Source organism: Schistocerca gregaria, chromosome 4 (genome assembly GCF_023897955.1).
Source record: "Schistocerca gregaria isolate iqSchGreg1 chromosome 4, iqSchGreg1.2, whole genome shotgun sequence".
NCBI lineage: Eukaryota > Metazoa > Arthropoda > Insecta > Orthoptera > Acrididae > Schistocerca > Schistocerca gregaria.
Genome location: NC_064923.1, coordinates 43,133,011 through 43,152,967, shown reverse-complemented (window position 1 = coordinate 43,152,967; position 19,957 = coordinate 43,133,011). Strand labels below are relative to the sequence as shown.

Sequence of the window (19,957 nt, the reverse complement as noted above, 5' to 3'; positions counted from 1 at the left end):
CTTCAACCCGCTATCCACTCTAACTAGATCGTTGCTCATATCACGTGCGGTCACATTTAGGCCTTAGTGTCTGGTAACAGTGGCCGTGTGGGTGTAAGTTGTTTTGTTGTGTGTATGTGCGTGGGTTTTCTACATCCAAAGAAGGGCTTTGTCCAAAACCTGAAATATTTCTAGTATTTTTTGCATAACTAGGATACAAATGAATGTGTTTTATGATGAGAAGAAAAGCAAACACTTTGAAGTATATTATTGCTTCCCTAGTTATATTATTAAGCTGTTGATTTCTCCTATTGGTTGCTTACATATTTTAAGAATTCTATAGTTATTTTCTATGCAGAAGACTTGATATTTATCTCTTCTTGATACAGAATTTATGTAATAATTTAGAAAAATAATACCTCTTCTCAGTAAATATACAGTTACATTATCCATTGCAGTTAGAATGTTCTTTGGAAAATCATGTTTATTACGTACATTCTTATGTTATTTGTAGGAGTTCATGGCTTCACAGTAATGTATACTAATAAAATTTTCATGACCTTTAGTCATAGTGAGTTGACAAATGTCCATGAGCTTTTAGCCGAGTACTCTTTGGCCACTGTCAAGTCCTGACTTGTAGGATTACTGCTGCTGACCTTATATAGCTATGCTGGCATCTGTTTTCATCAGAAATTTTTATTTTAATCTTTCCTTTCATAAATCTATCCCACATGCCATTCACTCTCACACTCTTCACTCACCCATTCACTCCAATGACTTCTCTGGGTCATTGAGAATCCCAAGCCCCTTTTACTACCTGCCTCCGATTGCCTCCTGTCTTCCACTGCTTCCTTCCATTCATTTATACCAAACTTTCTGAGTTCAGAGCTCACCTATTTTTGCTATCGTGTTCTTCCTTATTCAGGGATCATGAGCCTTCTGTCTTCTTGTGATATATCTGATGAGATATTCTGCCAGGGTCCATTCTCACAACATGTCGGCTATAACTAGTTCTTTATTGGAGCTCCAAACCTATCTTTGTGTTCCTTAGTGAAATTCTGGCCCAAAGATTTTCCTGTATACCTTATTTTCAAAGACTGAGAGTTGGTACTGTTTTCTTTTGGTCATGCTCCATGTTTCCACTCCATAAAGCAGTACTGGCCTGACAATTGTGTTGTAGAGTTTCAGCATGGTTTTCCTTGTCAAGAATTTCAAGGACTGAAGTTTTTGGAAAGAAAAGCAAGCTTTGATTGTCAGACTGGAGGGAGGCAAGGGGCAGAGCGAACCTGCTGTGAGTCCCAGCAATTAAACAAGGCAAACTAATGATGCCAAAGCCATGATTTAAGTGAACTTCTGTAATCCTGGGCTTAAACAGGGGACAGACTGAACTCATGGTAGGACAAATGAGAGGCCATGGGAACTTTAAGAAACATTGGTACATGATAGTTAAAGAGAAAGAAGACCCTATGAGTAGGCTCTGTGGTGAGGGTGAAGAAACTGCACCACACCTAATATTCAAATGCGCAGTTTTGGAGATTAGAGGACATAGTCAATATTTGAGTCATCAAGTCCTGAAGAGATTGTGTCTAATGAAGAACTAGTACACAAGCTTCTCCTGCTCTTTTGATTCAGCAAATTAGATCATTCTCAGTCCATTTTCATTGGTTTCTTTGTGGACGCTTTCATTTCCTATAATCATTTGGTAATGCCTCTCTTTTCCTTCCTCAGCATTAAAGACTCCCAGAACAATTTTTATATCATGTTGCAGTAAGCTTCCACACACTTTCTCCAGGCATTCATAGAAATTATTTTTTACACTGTCTTTTGCAGTGTCTTCTTTGTCATTTGTAGGTCCATGAATGTTGACAATAGTAACACTGAACCACTGGCCTTTTACTCATATATAGAATATTGCACTGATATGACAATAGTCATGGGATACCTCCTAATATCTTGTTGAATCTCCTTTTTTCCAGTATAGTGCAGCAAGTCTATGCGGCATGAGCTTGACAAGTCACTAGAAGTCTCCAGCAGAAATACTGAGCCATGCTGCCTTTATAGCTGTCCATAATTAAAAAACTGTTGGCAGTGCAGTATTTTGTGCACAAACTGACCTCTTGTTTATGTCTCATTTCAATAGGATTCATGTTGAGCAATCTGGATGACCAAATCATTTACTCAAATCATCTAGAATATTCTTGAAACCAGTTGTGAATCACTGACATGGTGCATGGTCATCCATAAAAATTCTATTGTTGATTGGGATCATGAAGTCCTTGAATGATTGCAAATGGTATCCAAGTACCTGAACATAACCATTTCCAATCAATGAGCAGTTCAGTTTGACCATAGACCTTCCATATAAACACAGCCCACACCATTATGGAGCCACCAACAGCTTGCACAGTGATTTGTTCACAACTTCAGTCCACAGCTTCATGGGGTCTGCAACACACTCAAACCCTACCATCAGCTCTTTCCAAAAGAAATCAGTACTTGTCTGACCACACCACTGTTTTCCAGTTGTCTAGGATCACGGACCTAGGATAGGCACTCCATCCGATGTCATGCTATTACCACAGGTACTTGCAATGGTCATTTGTGGCCATAGCCCATTAATGCCATATTTCACTGCACTGTCTTACTGGATATGTTCATTATACATCTCACATTGATTTTTGTGGTTATTTCACACAGTGTTGATTGTCTGTTAGCACTGACAACTGGACAAAAACGCTGCTGCTCTTAGTCGTTAAGTGAAGGATGTTGGCCACTGTGTTGTCCATGGTGCAAGGTAATGCCTAAAATTTGTACTTCATCACACACTCTTGACTCTGTGTATCTCAGAATATTGAATTCCCAAATGACTTCCAAAATGGAACATCACACGAGTCTAGCTCCAACTGTGTTTCTGCATTCAAAGTTCATTAATTCCCATCATGTGGCCATAATTGCGTCAGAAAGCTTTTCACATGATTCACCTAAATACAAATGACAGTTCTGACAATGAGCTGACCCATGCAGCGTATACAATATTGTCACCATCCTGTATATGTGGATATCTAATGAGAAACGCAATTCCAAATTCTTGCTTTTCAGTTTCTCACCACTGTTGAATATAGTATATTCTCCAAGGTTCTGTATGTATTCTCCAGGAAATCTTGTTTCTTGTATTGCAGAAAAGTTTATATTGTCTTTGTCTATTTCATCTTGCAGTCTTTGTATATGCTCAGGACTTGACAGACCCCTCGTATATCGTGTACCAACCCATTTTTTGTTTGCCATTCACAGTGATGACTGTTTCTAAATTACAAAGTGTAAGTGAGACAATTGTAATAATTTGTTTATACACAATAGGGCTGTTAGCCCTAATACAACCTCCAACCTTTCCCAATGTCTGAATTACTCTAAACCTACTAGATCCTTCTTTGTCATCGTGATAATCATATACAATTGTATGCCAACCAAAAATTTGAAGAAATGTAAGTAATCACTTATTTATGTAAAAAATGGTACATGAATTGTTTTATAATCTGCAAAAAACACATGTCAAAACAAAACTGTATCATTATAGATGCCACTGACGATGTCTTAAAGTGAAAAAGGAGAAATGCATCTGGGAGAAATAAAATGCAGTGCAGCAAGCAAAGGCAGTTTATATTTACAATACAAATAATTGTATCCTGACCCACAATTACTTTTCATTTGTGAGCATCAGCTACAAACAAATCTGTGAGACAGCAATGAGCACCGTCCTATGTTAACCTATCCATGGGCCATCTAGAGTAAACCTTTCTAACCACCCAGAATCCCAAATCCCTTACCTGTTTCAAGATTAATTGATAACAGCTTTGTGATCTGGATCTAGCTGATGATGCCATATCCACACTCATGCAGCATCTCGATACCCTCTCTGCCCCTTTGCTCCATATGGTCCTCATCGACCCAACAAGCCAACTTCCTCGATGTTGACTTCCTTTTCAAAGATGTCTACATCAGTATGTAATTATCAATCCTAGCAAGCACCAGCAATACCTCCTCTCTGACAGCTGCCATCCACTCCATACCATGCAGTCCCTTCCATACAGCCTAGCCACCCATGGTTGTCCTGCATGCAGTGACAAGCAGTTCCTCTTCAATTACACTGACGATCTCAGTGAAGCATGCAAAACCTGAAATTACCCTCCTAGTGTGTTATAGAAGCAGACCTCCCATTTGTTGTCTCTCCAGTCACCTAACACATTCCATATACCCATTATCCAGCCACAAAGAAGTTCTCCTCTTGTGGCTCAGTACTAACAGGTGATTTGACCAACTCGATCATATTCTCTACTAGGGTTTCAACTTCCTCTCATTGTGCCCTGAAATGAGAAATATCCTACCCACTATACTTCCCACCCCTCCCACAGTGGTATTTACCATCTACCAAACATATGCAATATCGTTATCCCTTCTTATTCCACCTCTGCTCCCAATGCTTTGCCCCATGGTTCATATCCCTACAATAGCCTAGATGCAAGACCTGTCCCTTACGTCTTCCCACAACCACCTACTCCAGTCCAGTCATAGGCATCTCCTGGCCACCAAAGTAGTGCTACCTGTGAAAGCAGTCATGTGATCTATGAATTAAAGTGCAATCACTATGCTGATATCTACATTGGCATTACAATTAATAAATGTGGCTGAGAAGCAGTTGGACCACCCAGTTGCTGCACAAGCTGCCCAGCACAAAGTGCTTCACTTCAGTAACTGCTTCACAGCCTGTGCCATCTGGATCCTTTCTACCAATACCAGATTTTCTGAATAGGGCCGGTGAAAACTCTCCCTGCCATATATCCTGCGTTTCCAGAACTCCCTAGCTTCAACCTTCGCTCGTCTTTGTGCTCCGTCTACCTATCCATCAATAGCATGCTTTCCCTGCTCTACATCTCTCCTTTTCAGCTCCCTTTTGTCCCCCCCCCCCTAAAAAAAAAGACTCTTCTGCCTGCACCTGGTAGCCTTACCCTGACCTACCATGTTCCTGCAAGTTTTCACAAGCAGCACTACACTTTCCCCACCCCTACCTTCCTATGCCTTCCCTTCCCTGCTCCAGCCTCCTCCTTATCCTCACCACCCATCCCACATTGCTTCTCCATCAGATGACTTAGTCCAGCCACAGTGGCCATGTATGTACATGTCGTGCTTGTGCAGTCTTTTCATTGATCATATCTGTGACTCAGTGTCTCTTGTGTATGGTGAGTAGCAATTTATCTTTTTGGTAATACTGTTGTTATTCCATCCTAGACTTTCCATTGATTGATATTAACACAAGACAAAGACACAGCAATATAATCTGTATATTGTATTAAAAATAAACTGTCACTATAGTTATGCCATCTTAATTTAATTGAGTGACTTAACAGGAAAGTTGCTGTGGGGTCCATTCAAAAAGTTTATGTCCATAGGCCTCAAAGTCTAGAATTCGTATGCTAATCACGCAAAACTACTTTGAGCCTTGAGGCAATGGTCCCACTAACATACCAGGCCAAAGATATGCATTTCAGGCAGCATTTCCTGTTGCATGAGGAAGTCTGTAACTGCCTGCTGCACATACTCTTCCGACAGGAATCATTGACCCTTTGAAGCCTTTTTTAAGGGACTGGAGGTGTGATAATCACATGAGGAGAGATCAGAACTATAGGGTGGATGCTTGAGTGCCTCCCACTTATGTCAACTGTCCTCCCAGACTGACTGGTATCTCGTTTCGAGTGACAAGCATGGAACTCTGCAAATCATTCCACAACAGCAGTTTTTGACAGACTTGCTACCCTGCACACATTCTTCATTCTCTGATGGCTATATACTAGTGTTTCTCTTTCAACAGCCAAGAAAAGATCCTGTTTAGATGCATATGTTAATAATGTTGCCATGGTTTAGGTTTTAGCATTTATAACATGCATGTTGGAAGGACATGTATGCCTAAATGGTAGTGCATGGGAGTTGTGGTATGCCGCATATACACTGCAGCAACACCCTCAAATGGAAATGCCGCCCCCTATACTTTGTAAAGAAGCTGCTGCCTTCTCAATTTTACTGTAAGGCTGCTGCCCACCAGCCATTAGTAGCTTAATATTTATTTCATTACAATGATTATTTAAAAATATTTTTACATCTATAAATACTGAGTCATATTTACAGTACATTATTAGTTATTATTCAGCTATAAGAAACATTGCTACTTGCCATGTTGATAATGTAATTTCCAGTCTCTGAATTCAGATGAATCAGAAAATTTGTAGAAAGAGCAGCTAACAAGATATGCTTTTAATTTTCTTTTGTGCAGGTAGGGATTCCCAATTTCTTCTTTTAAGTTAAATAGGAAACTGTTGGATATCTCAGCAACGGGGCACATAACTTCATTCTGGACTCTCAATAAGGAGGCAAAGTCTACATGAGAATTAGTTATGTTTCTTGTACTATGACTGTATATCACCATTCAGCACAAACTGACTTTACTCATATTATCAGCACAAAAACAGTTAAGAAGTAAATATATTGTGAAGCAATCATAATACAAGGGTTGACTGAAAAGTGACACCTCCACCTTTGTAACTCTTCAACAGTTGGGAGCACTGATATGCGGCAGGTGCTGGCTTGTTCCGTAACCTCATCTCTTCAGCTCCAGTTTATGGGAAGCCTTATCATTGAACAGTTGTGTTGTTAGAGTGTAAAGTATGGAACCCTGTGCAGACGGTCGGTCAGTGCGATTTCAGCAATTTGCAGTCATTGAATTCTTGACAGCAGAAGGTGTCGCCCCAAAAGAGATTGATCAGATAATGAAACCAGTTTATGGTGATTGTGTTGATGTGAGTACTGTTTATTGTTGGGTGAGTAGGTATAAAGATGTTGAGGCAGAAACATCTGACCTGCGTGGCAAACAAAGAGTCAGACAGCCTGTGACAGCAGTCGCCAAGTTTCACAAGCAAAATGTTAACAGATTGGTTCAGGACCATTGTTGTATCACTCAGAGAGAAACTGCAAGCACAACTGGCATTTTACAAGAATGTGTGGGTCACATTATTGCTTTGCTTTGCTATGTGAAGATCTGTACACAATGCGTACCCTGGATGCTGCCTCCTGAAATGAAAGCACACAGACTTGAAATTTGCCAGGGACTCCTCTTGCATTATGAGAATGAAGCTGACACCTTTCTCCATTCAATTGTGAGAGGAGATGAAAAGTAGGTACACCATTATGACCCAGACATGAAATGTCAGTCTGTGGAATATCAAAACAAAGACTTGCCCCAGAAAAAAGAAATTCAAGATGCAGCCCTCCGCTGGAAAAATCATGGCCACAGTGTTCTGGGATGCAAATGGTGTTACCCATGCACCAGGTAGTGAGATACAGCCAGGAGACTCAGGACAGATTTCTTCGCCTATGTAGAAAGTGGAGCTATCAGAAAAGTTACTAAGATGCTACTTTGGGTTGTACTGCAACCTCTGTTGCTCATCAGATGTCACATATGAAGTCAAAGATTGTACCTCTTCATCAAGAAGATAAGTGCAGAGACATCATTTGTATCCTCCACAGAAAGCCCTACTATAGTCCTGAGGTCCAGATCAATGATGAGGAGGAAAGTGAAGGCCTGCTTGCGATCCTGAAGCCTTGACAGAAGGAGCTTCTTTTGGCACTTGTCAAAGTGAAAAGGATCTGATGACATGATCCAAACTTGAGTGTTCTGGCATAAACTCAAGTGCTGGCATGCTGATTAGGAACATTAGTGCAAAGAGCACTGTGAAGAAGATGTCAGCCAATTGCACATGGGCTGACCCCTATCTAGGATGACCCTCGACATGGGCTCAGTTGTAGACTAGCCAGTTCTACAACTTCTACAGCAGCGAGTTCAAGAATAGTATCAAGACTAGTCATATTGCTTCTACTATGTAGCATTGTCTATACTGAAGAGATTTATTATTTTGTCTGTTGCCCTTCGCCTGCGACACTTCTGTATTCAACAGAATTAAGTATTGTAATCATTTCCTTGGCAATAAACTTCATTAATACAATTTGCTTGAATTGTTGTCTAGCAGTTCAAGAAAGCAGGTTTCCTAGGCACCCCATATTTGATGAGTAAGCAGGATACAACAATTGTGATGAGGAGATCAACAGATTCCATAGCACAACCCAGAGCCTAGCTGCCAGAAATTTTCTTTTGTCTTTTGGTAGCACCTTAATTCCACTTTGTCCTTTTCTTTGCAGGGTTGTGTGTACTTGCTTTAACAGTGTTTCTTATAGTGTTTTTGCTAATCAGTGTTATGAAGTGGATGTTATGGAACTTTTCTTTCTCGTGTGCTTATTTTTATTACCTGCCTTGTCTGTTTATCGCACCGAGCAATCACCTCACCTACTTGCTGCACAGGCACCTCAGCTGCAAGTGATTGATGCAATGAAGCTAATGCAGATGTTTCAGTTTCAGAGAACGAACTGCACCACTGCATAACATGGTAGAGCAGCTATTGATGAACCACAAATACAGTACAACAGGCACCTACAATAGCTCTGAGTGCCATACTGCCTATTTGTCAGTTTAATGAACAACAAGAGGCATGGCTCAAGTGGTTGCAACAGTTTGAAGCCCAAGTAATTGCTCGCAAGGTACAAGGTACTGTGAAACTCTACTATTTCTTGTCCACAGTAGCAAGTGCAGTGTTCAGACTCATTCAAAAATTCTTCATTAACGCTACTCCAAGTGAACTTCCCTACAATCAGGTTGTAGATTCTCTAACTATTATGATCAACAAGTGAATGTGGTAGCAGCTAGGTACCAATTCTGTAATTGCAAGGAATGGTGAGAAAATTTTTTTGCGAGTGTGTAAGAGATTTGCAGGGTATTATGAGGAAATGCAAATTAAAATGTGCTTGTGCTGCTTTATATTCAGATTTTATGTTGTGTGTACGGTGTAAATGATGTCAGACTTAGAGAACAAATTTTGAAACAGTCTGATTCATCATTCCAGCACGATTCCATTATTCCAGTATGATTGAAGTGTCGAGTCTGCCAATAAATTTGAGCAGCCACAAAATTGTCAGGTCGATTCGCCCCTATCTTGTTACCGACCCATTAGATAGTGGCAGCTGGCACACGCCACACCCTATAAACAGCTCGCTTGCGCCAAGCCACATAAACAGTTCTATACACAGGCAGCTGCAGAGGGGAACAGAATTAAGTCATGTCCTCAGTGCTATTCATGGCACCAATGCCTAGACTGCCCATCCAGACAAGCACGGTGTTATGCCTGTGGCACGAAAGGTCACATATAATCTGTATGTTTGCAACAGAGTAACCATAAGAATTATGTCCACTCACAAAAATCTATTCACAAGGCCCCTGTCATAACTGCAGTGTATTCCAAGCCTGCTGTATGCATTAGCAGAAATAGCAAATGAACAGTTTTTTCAGTGCTACACCAGCCCAACCAGCTTTTTATACATTTGTATATAGGTGGAAAACATGAAATTTCGATTGGACACAGGTGCCTCCATTGTATTGTTGAATATAATCAGTGGCACATATGAACTGTTAGGCTGCCCATGCCTGCCAAAAACTAGCATGCACCTGATGACTTATTCCCTTACTTTGTCTGTCATGTATCACTCACATATGTGAACTGTGACTTTCACTGTGCTGCAATTATGTGATTGTGAGAACATATTTGGCCTTGATTCCTTTGATTTGTTTGGCTGTCAAGTTCAGGACAATATGTTTTCAGTGACTGCATTCAGTGCTAAAGACAGTGTAGCTAGCTTGCTGAAAGAATTCTCTGAACTTTTTTCTGACAGTTTAGGCAAGGCCAAAAATTTTGTTGCACATATTATTATGAAAGACAATACACATCCAAAATTTTGCCAGGTGAGAACTGTTCCCATTGCATTATGGGACAGAGTCACTGCTGAACTTCAAGAACTGCAAAACAGCAGAGTTATTGCACCCATATCAGCTTGTCTGTGGGCAAGTTCACTTGTTTTGCTTGCCAAATCTTCAGTTTGAAATCACCTCTGTGTTGACTTTAAGTCTACAGTCAACTCACAAACTGTGATTGATACTTATCCATTGCCATGCCCAGAGGATCTCATGGACAGATTAGGCACTGGTCGCTACTTCTCAAAAACTGATTTGCACGGCGCGTATCTTCAAATACCACTAGATGAAGAATCTTAAAAAATGTGTTTTGTAAACACTCATTTAGGCTTGTTTAAACATTTGTGTTTGCCTTTTGGAGTGCTTCTGCACCTGCCATTGTCCAAAAATATTTGGAAGAGCTGACTGCTCAAGTACCAAACTCTTAAAACTATTTGGACAATATTGACACAGCAGGTAGTACACATGAAGAAAACATTGCAAATTCGCAATGTTTTGTTTCATGTGTTATCTGATGTAGGACTAAAGTGTAGACTGGACAAGTGTGATTTTTTTAAAACCTGAGTTACCGTATCTTGGTCATGTCATAAACAGTCAAGGTGTACATCCTCTTCAGTCACATTTGTTAGCTATATGTGATCTTCCAGTTCCTTATAATGTCACAGAATTGTAGTCAATCTTAGGAAAATGGAACTATTATATTTGGTTAATACCAAATGCTGCACAAATCAAAGCTCAATTGCATCGCTTGTATTACAAGAATGCCACGATTGTTTGGACAGAGGAGTGCCAAGAAGCTTTTTAAAAACCTAAAGATGCATTTAAGCCGTGTGTCAGCTCTCAACATATATCACACTCTTAAGATTATTCTGAGTCCTTCCATTCCATCATTAATTGATTCTTTCATATTTATTGTTATGCTGCGTACAATTCTGTTGAGATTCCCCTCAGGCAGCATGTCTGGTCTAATCAATCTTCGAGTTGTTGCTTCCTCTTAGCCTTGTGTAAGGGAATAAGATCTTTGGGGGGATGGCTGGTTGGTTGCCTAGCGGTGAAGAGTCGGTCAGTCAGTTTTTAAAATCGGGAATTAGAGAATGTCGTACGATGAGACCACTGCATAGCGTGGCGGTGGAGAGTTGGCTGTTGTTCCAAGAAGCCACATGGTCTATCCTGGCGGTGTGAGACATGTGGGATGAGTTGACGGGACAAGGTTGTAAGCTCTTGCTGCGAACACCTGGGGGCCACGGTGTGGCTGCGTGACTGTGCCCAGTTGGGTACGCTGGCGACGTGGACACGGTCGGGTGTGAGGAAACTTTGCATCAGAGTTCACCTGCTGTTTCTCTGATAAACTGCAAGTTAAGTTGGTTAAAAGTTTAGATGTTAATTGAAGAATTTTGGTTTGTGCAACCAGCATCTTTTCTGCCTTGTGGCCTCCTGTGTTCAGGTTTCCTGTCCCTGTCACCGTTGTATTTATAGACAGTGATCTCTTCCACTTCTTATTTGTACTGCCCGGTAGAATGGGTATTTTTGGGCAGAGATTATTGTTTTAGATTACATGTTTTCTGCCTGGTGGCCTCCTATGTTCGGGTTTCCTGTCCCGTCACCAGTGTATTTATAGACAGTGATCTTTTGAGTTCTTATTAGTACTGCCTGGGAGGAAGTGTATTTTTGGGCACGGATTATGGTTCCTGATTTGATTCCTCCTCCTCCCCTGGCCTCGCATGAGGTTGATGTGATTGCTTTGGTGGCAGGACATGGTATTAAAGTTGTAAGTTATTGTAAAATGTTAAATGGTTGTATTTTACTCCGATTGGTTTTGGCGACCATTTAAAAAGGTTAAGTTTGCCTTTCATTGGTGTTTTTTTTTTTTTTTTTTTTTTTTAAATTACATGGCTTTAAAACTGTTAGTTATTGTAAAAGGGGAATGACTGTATCTTTACTTTGATTGTTTTAATCTGCTTGGCATCCTTTCAAAATGCTAGTTCTGACTTCCTGTTAGTGAGCTCTTGTAATTTAATATCTTGTTGTGCCAAAATTTAAAAGAAGTGGCTCCCTACATGTTCGGTAGCAAAATTGTATGCAAATTGGTGTTTTTGTTGCATTACTTGGAAAGTTTTGATTTTGTTATTAAATGCTTTATCAAAAGTAAAAATACTTGGCTATTAACAATAAAGTAAAGTTTTTAATGTCATTACTTGGAATATCTTGATTTGTTATCAAATGTTTTATTAAAGCTGGTTTTAAGTAAAATGACTTGGTGATTAACCGTAAAGTAAATTGTTTTCAAAAGGCACTCATGCCTGCTAGCTGTTTTGGATCTGTTTCTGGTCAATAGGTAAAGAAATGACTTTTAATGGTTGAAGTAATCAATAAAGAAATTGTAAATCCAAACTTGACAGTAACCAACTAATTTTGGCCTCGTTTCCCAACTAGGGGTTTTTCTTGATTAGTTGTAACACCCGTCTCAGCATTGCTCAGTGATTAATGCTAGGTTCACTTTGATCCTGACAAACCAGTAGTGCTGCAAGTTGATGTTTCCTCTTATGGAATCAGTGCAGTGCTTTCACACAGAATTGGTGATAAAGACTGGATTATTGCTTTTGCATCAAAATTGTTGTCCAAAGCTCAGTGTGACTATTCACAAATAGAGAAAAGGCATTGGCTATTGCGTATGTTATCACCAAATTCCACCTCTATTTGTATGGCATAAAATTCTACTTAGTAACAGATCGCAAGACTTTTCAGTCCTTGTTTCATCTGACAAAGCCAGTTCCTGTACAAATTGCCCAAAAATTGCAAATACAGGCTTGTTGTTGTCTCAATACCAGTATGAGGTTGCGTATCATCCGACAGCTGAACATGGTAATGTGGATGCACTTTCCCGTCTTCTGATTGGCCCTGGTACAGACTTTGATGCTTCTGCTGCAACATGTTGCCACATCGAAGCTCAGGATTCTGAACTGCTTCAATCCTTTCCTCTGAACTATAGGCAAACTATATTGCACAGGCCACAGAGGCTGATTCCTATTTGAATATTTTGCTAAAATACATTCACACATCTTGGCCTACTCATTGTACAGCATAAAGAACTCTGTAGTGAATGGACACTTTGCATGTTGGCATAGCCTCACTGTAGAGAAAGGAGTGATTCTTGTTAAAAATGACAGTGGATATTCACGTGTGTTGATCCTCAAAGCTTTGCAAAAAGAAGTGTTGCAGGTACTTCACCAAGGACACTTTGGGGATTGTGCGTATGAAACAATTAGCACATTGACTCTGTACATGTCAGGGTATGGACACTCAAATAGACCAGATGACATCATAGTGTCACGCAAGTGCAGAAAATCAGTCCACTCCACCACAAAAATTCTCTGCTTGGCCTAAGTCGCAATCACCATGGCAACGTGTGCACATAGACTTTGTGGGACCTTTTTTGGACACCCATTGGTTGATTGTGGTAGACTCTTATAGCAAGTTTCCTTTTGTGTGCCAATGAACTTGATGATGTTACTTAGCATAATTCAGTTGTTGTCCTTTATTTTTTGCCTCAAAGGTTTTCCTGAAGTTATAGTGTCAAACAATGGTATTTAGTTCAGGTCAAATGAATCTGAAACTTTCTGTGAACACAATGGTGCAGACAGTGGGCACGATGTGAAGTTGTCCATCAACTTGGCGCTTGCACATATCTCCTTTCAGGCCCAGACGGCTTGTGGCGCCGACATTAGAATCAGCTTGGCCACTGTCATATGCACGATGATCCTTCTGTGCCTCTTCCCCCCAGATTCACAGATCCAGTGGACAGCGTGGCCACAGCAGCCACCAGAGGGTGTCATCACAACACCTAGGGATGACCCCACGGAGACGGAGCCATCGCCTCCTCCGCCTCCTCTCGTCCAGTCAGTGGAGCTGGACCCAACCATGTCGCAACACCTGATGATTTCTGCATCTGGTTATGGGTCTCAGGAGGTGGAGTCTTTTACCGGGGGATGTTTCTGCCTGAGTGAAGGCCGGATGGCCGGGTATGACCGGAAGCCTGATGTCCCCTGCAGCCACAGCTTCCGGTCAAGCATAGCATCCACAATCCTGCCTCCCCTCCTGTTGTCAAGCTCTTTGTACAATGATGGTCCGCCACTTTGGGGAGGAGGAAAGCTTGGGCATAAAGTCAAGTGTTGCCATACCGGTTGGGAACATTAGAGCAGAGAGGGCTTTGAAGAAGATGTCAGTCAATTACAAGCAGAGTGACCCCCCTCTAGGATGACAACCAAACAGCAGTGCCCTCAACACAAAGAGGACATAAGTGCTACACCACTTGGCCATGGCCCAGTTGAAGACTAGCCAGTTCTACAAGTTCTACAGCAGTGAGTTTAAGAATAGCATCAAGACTAGTCATTTTTCTGCTATGTACCATGGTCTATTTCTTATTTTGTCTGCCACTCTTTGCCAGTTGCACATCTGTATTTCACAGAGTCAAGTATTGCAATCATTTCCTTTCATAATAAACTTCCTTAATACGATTTGCTTGACTCGTTGTGTAGCGATCTGACAAAGCACATTTTCTAGGCACCCCATATTTAACGAGTAGGCAGGATACAACATTGAGGCTCTTCAGGTGCTCCCTTACAGAAGAATACCAACAATGTCTTGAATGGGGATGCCACAGTCAGCTCCAACAAAACTTCCAAAACAGCAGGTCACCATTTCTCCAAGAGAGGGAGTGATGCCACGAGCTGTGTCACGGACTATGCAGAGCAGTGGCCGATATGCTGCAGGTCATCAGTTCGAACTCGACTGCTAGAAAATAGTTGTTATATAGTATTTACCAGCCTGGATGGTTATCAGAGTTTCTTACATTTTTAAAGCTTGCATTTTTGACATCTGCATAAAGAATGGAACTCTCAGTCTGGGAGGCAGTTCCACCCTGGCTGTACATCACTGTTCGTAGTAAATGTGCTCTTTGTGCCAAGTGTCATACTTCATAGACAATCTTGCTTTTGGATTTGGACTCAGTTCTGGTTATGAAGTGATCTGCCTGCAGTATCCTTTATGTAAATTACAGCACGCAAAAGAATGGCCTTGATGGATCTAAATCTGGAAGACAGGTCTATTTGTTGGCATTAGATGCAATTTATTTCTTCATGATTGTGGTTCCTAAATGTCTGTTCTACATAGTTTTCAGAGAAGGCACTTAGTAAAGTCTCACAGCATGTCTTATCATGCTCACTACTAACAAAAATGTAATTTTTCAAATTAATTGTTCAATGATTAAAGTCTGCATCAGTGATTACAGTATGTTTTGGGAACTTATGTACAAATGAACTGAAGTTTTCTCTTAAGTTTACAGTTACATCACAAGATGAGTCTGGTGGGAAATATAAGGATTATCATTTTATTCCCACCCCTGATAATGAGTTGATAATGAGTCTTACCAAATAATCTTATATGCAGTTTCAATTTTTATTTGGTGGATTTGAGTTTCTTGTCTACTGCAATAAATATCACCTCCATTCCCCATTTGCCTATCCTTTCGATATGCACCTAAATTTTCCCCAAAAATCTCACTGCTATCAATTTCAGGTTTCAACCAGCTTTCCGTATCAAGTACAAGGGCTATTCAGAAAGTTGGGAATGTTTCTGTCTGACACAAATAGGCACCCGCCGATCGCGTATATTTTGATATCTGCATGCACGGCAGCTCAGTCGGCATCCATCTGCGACAGCGAGAATGTCACGGCATGTCTGGTTTTTTTTACATTTGAATTTGAACAGTGCGCTACAATCAAAAATCCCGCCAGTTGTGAGGTGCGATCTGTGATATGGTTTTTGTTGTCAAAAAACCTAAAACCTATAGAAATTTATCATGCACTGTGCAAAGTGTAAGGAAACAATGTAATTAGTGAATGTTCCATCAGAAATGGTGCCATCGGTTTAAAAATTGCCGAACCAACATTCACGATGAAGAGAAGAGTGGACGCCCGAGCATTGTGACTGACGATCTTGTTGCTAAACTTGATGAAACGATTCTTCAAGACTGTCGCTTCACAATAACGGAGCTTTCGCTTTCTTTTCCACAAGTTTCACAGACTTTGTTGTTTGAAATTGTCACTGAAAAGCTAGGCTACCACATATTTTGTCTACAATGGGTGCACAATAGAATTTTATGAAGGTATTTCAAATCTTGTCCATTGCTGTGATAAGTGCCTCAATTTGTTTGGTGACTATGTGGAAAACTAGTATGTCAGTCGCTCTTTTTGATGTATATAATAAAATGTTTTTCTTGTTCCTAGTTGTTTTTTTTTTTTTTTTAATGCCAATACCTTCCCTACTTTCTGGATAACACTCGTATTATGTGACATTCACTGCTTTTCATGAGTGCTTCAAAATCTGGCAATTTGTTGCAAATGCTTCAGCAGTTTACCACCAGGATTTTAATATTCTCCTCTGTGGGATGAATTTCTTTTGATTTATACTGATACTTCTGGGTTTCTTACAGCTATAGTTATCTGGATTGAATCGAGAGTCATGTAATCTAGAAGACCCTTGTGTGCACCCCACACAGTGTCAGCTACCTGAGTAGCAGCCTCCGATGTGTAATGCACACCTGATCCATTTAGAGGGACCCTAAAATTCTCAGTCCTATGGTGCAAGCCCAGGAAGTCACAGCCTAGCTTGTTGCAGAACCTCTGAAGTCCCTGGTTCAGTCCTTCCACTTGAATCAAAGCCAAAGGGTGACAATCAGTTCTGGAGATAGTCCTTCCACTTGAATCAAAGCCAAAGGGTGACAATCAGTTATGGAGATAATGCTGCAATTTGTGAGCTTCATTGAAACACCATACCCTAAGGCCGGTCTTCTAAACCTTCTCTGCCAGTCACTAGAGTGACCCACGTGTGACCTCAGAGCCTAGACAACAGGCATCATTTATTCCAACGTATGCCACAATATGAAGTTGGTTGGACCTTTTCCCTCAATGGTTGCTGGAACAGACCCTTCAGCATGTTGAATGAGGCCACCAAGCATACACACTGAGTGCTCCTGGCATCCTTTCCTGTATCTTGCTGCTATTTTCCTAAGGGGTACCATCACTTGCCATACATTTGAACTGACGATGTATAATAGACCCCTACCCTTATGCGTTTGTCTCCTCTTGACACCAGAGAAAACAAGTTTTCACAAAACGGGGGAAGTTAGTCAGTTTCAGTTTCAGTGAGAGACAGCACCTCAGACTTGTTGATTTGGGGGATTGGCACAACACCTTGAGTCCTCCCTGCTTCCCACCCACCATGCACAGGGTAGCCCAATCTACCATTGACATGCCACTTGCAGTCAAGTGGATGAGTTATGACAGTCTCCGTACTTTCTGCAGAGGAGACAGGATCCACAGGAGAGGACAGTACTTGAGGTACCTCTGGTATCACAAGTACACGATTCTCAGGAGCTCTTCCAACACATCAATTTGCAGCTGCTGCCGTTTGTTGGACTGCAGTCAGGGCACTTTCTTGCTACTTACAAACATCAACCAGTTCATCCTGTGTTCATGAACAGCAGCCACAGTGGGATGGAATTTTGGCTAGTATGTATTACAAGTAGCAAACAAATAACTTTAAATTGAACCCACTGATTATCTTTTAATCTGTTGAGCTAAAAGTTGCTAATTTCCCTTAAGAACCGAAGAAAATACACAAAAAGAGATTTCTATTATGGCAATACAAAAGCCTGTGTTGAAAATCACTAGTTTTCTAAAACTTTTGAGGTTAATTATTGTTGTTAATAACTCAAAAACAGAATTAATTTGCAATAAATGCTGCTTCTCTTAATGGGAAAACTACTCGTAATGCAATATGTTAGTTAGAATATCTGCTACAGTAATTAAATCATGAATGCCAAGTTATTACAAATTTCTCATAGATTACATAAAAAACAATCATATCTTCTGAGCAACAGAGGGCTGTCTTTGTGAACCAGATTCTGGCAGTGATTGATAATGAAGAGTTTTATGTTGGGTGCATCTGGTTCACAGATGAAGCAAACTTCCACATGAATCGAGTCATGAATACACAAAACCAGTGATTTTCAGGTTCCAAAACTCCACATTTTTCGAATCAAAAGAAGCAAAGTTACTGTTTGGGCTATGCTAGGTAGCAGAGGCATTACTGGTCTTTTTGTCATGTGAGAAATTATCAGAGGTAGCAGAGGCATTACTGGTCTTTTTGTCGTGTGAGAAATTATCAGTAGTGAACACTGCATTGCAATTTTGGAACAACTTGTTATCACACAACTAGCATCTGGCACCAAACAAGTGTTTCACTTTCTTGAAGAAGAGTACTTTGAGAATAGACTCATTGTGTTGGATTACTGAAAATTTACTGGTGCAGGAGTGGATTGGCCTACATATTTGCCCAAACTTTCTCCTCTTGACTACTTTTTGTGGGGCACATTGAAAGACATTGCCTACAAAAATGATCCCACTACACTGGATGAGATTGAATTGGCAATATGTGTGGCATCTTAATCCATCTCTATTGAGGCATTATATAAGACTTCATGGCAAATTTCATTATTCATTTGCACCACCTCCATACTGAATGTGACTGTCATTTTGGAAAGACTGCAAAGAGTGCTTGTAGACTACCAGTTTAATTATGCATGCTAATACTGTAGGAGCTGCACAGCCTATGGTGCCATCTGTTAACAGCTGCTGGCCGGTGTGGCTGAGTGGTTCTAGGCGCTTCAGTTTGGAACCGCATGACCGCTACAGTTGTAGGTTCGAATTCTGCCTTGGGCATGGATGTGTGTGATGTCCTTAGGTTTGTTAGGTTTAAGCATTTCTAAGTTCTAGGGGACTGATGACCTCAGATGTTAAGTCCCATGGTGCTCAGAGCCATTTGAACCATTTTATTGTTAACAGCTTTTTGAACTATTTTGAAACCTGTGTATAACTTTTGTATAAACAAGCCCTTTATTGCACTCATCTATCAGCCTGAGTTTCTCAGATAGGCCTATTTAATTTTGATATCAGGGACCCCTTCACTGGACACCCCGTATTACGGTTTTCATCAGCTCCTCTTTTAGCTACCCCATATTGAATTCTCTGCCTTTTTCATAAGTAAGAAATGGACAGCAACCACTGTATCTACTCCTAATTGATTGCTTCAGGAGGGAGGGAGGCCCTATGTTCATCGTAATATACATTTCTGAATAATAAAACTTATTTTTGTTGTAACATAACATTTCTGGCCACTAAATAGGATTGCTTGAAATTACTTGTTACTTTTGTATTGGTATATTTGTTTTTATTTACTTCATCACCTTTGTTTGTGTGACTTGAGATTTTGTGTTTGGTTTCTCTATTAGAAATTATCCTCAGTAATACTAACATGTATTGGAAACCAGAACCATCTCCAACTCACAGTGACATGACAGGTCTTGTGGGGGTTAATTTCCATTAACTATTCCTGCAAAACCTGATTCATTCATTCATTCACCCATTGTGATCGTTCAGTCCCATTGCAAAGAAGAGTCTTCAGGGACATGGAATGAGTCACACTTCATATTAATAGGCAGAAGCATCCTCAGGTCAATTAGTGTCTGCAGTTGTAAGCATGAAATTCAATACGCATGTGCAAAAGACTGAAGGGCCATACAAAATCACTTGGGCACCTACTCCATTCTTCATACCAATAGCAATATTATCAATAGCATTATATACTGTAAGGTACGAATGCCTTCTCCTCCTATAATAATGCGGCATCACTAGTCTGTGTCAATAGACAGGTCCTCAAGATGAGAAGTAAGAAAGGAAAAAATAGTTGCAGTTGATAGGATCGAAGAAGATAAAGAAGATAGCCACAAAGACAGGAAACCTTTACCACCCCCTTCCTTTCTTTGATATGTGAGAAAGCACAACCTACATCAAAACTATGAAACTATATTAATGTGATGGACTACACACTACCACAAAGGAATACATTCACTATCTTTGTCGAAGCAACAGTAACAAAGTCTGAATGTATTTCTGTCAGTTGCATTAGGTGCTTTATACTGTGAAAGTATGTATTAGCATGCTCTTACATTTACATAGC

The 19,957-nt window shown here is 40.5% G+C and overlaps 1 protein-coding gene across 2 annotated transcripts in view; it reads right to left on the bottom strand.

The window, feature by feature from the left end:
* LOC126365841 (peroxisomal acyl-coenzyme A oxidase 3-like) overlaps window positions 1-19,957 on the bottom strand; it is a 315,115-nt gene that overhangs the window by 74,388 nt on the left and 220,770 nt on the right. The window lies entirely within an intron of this gene.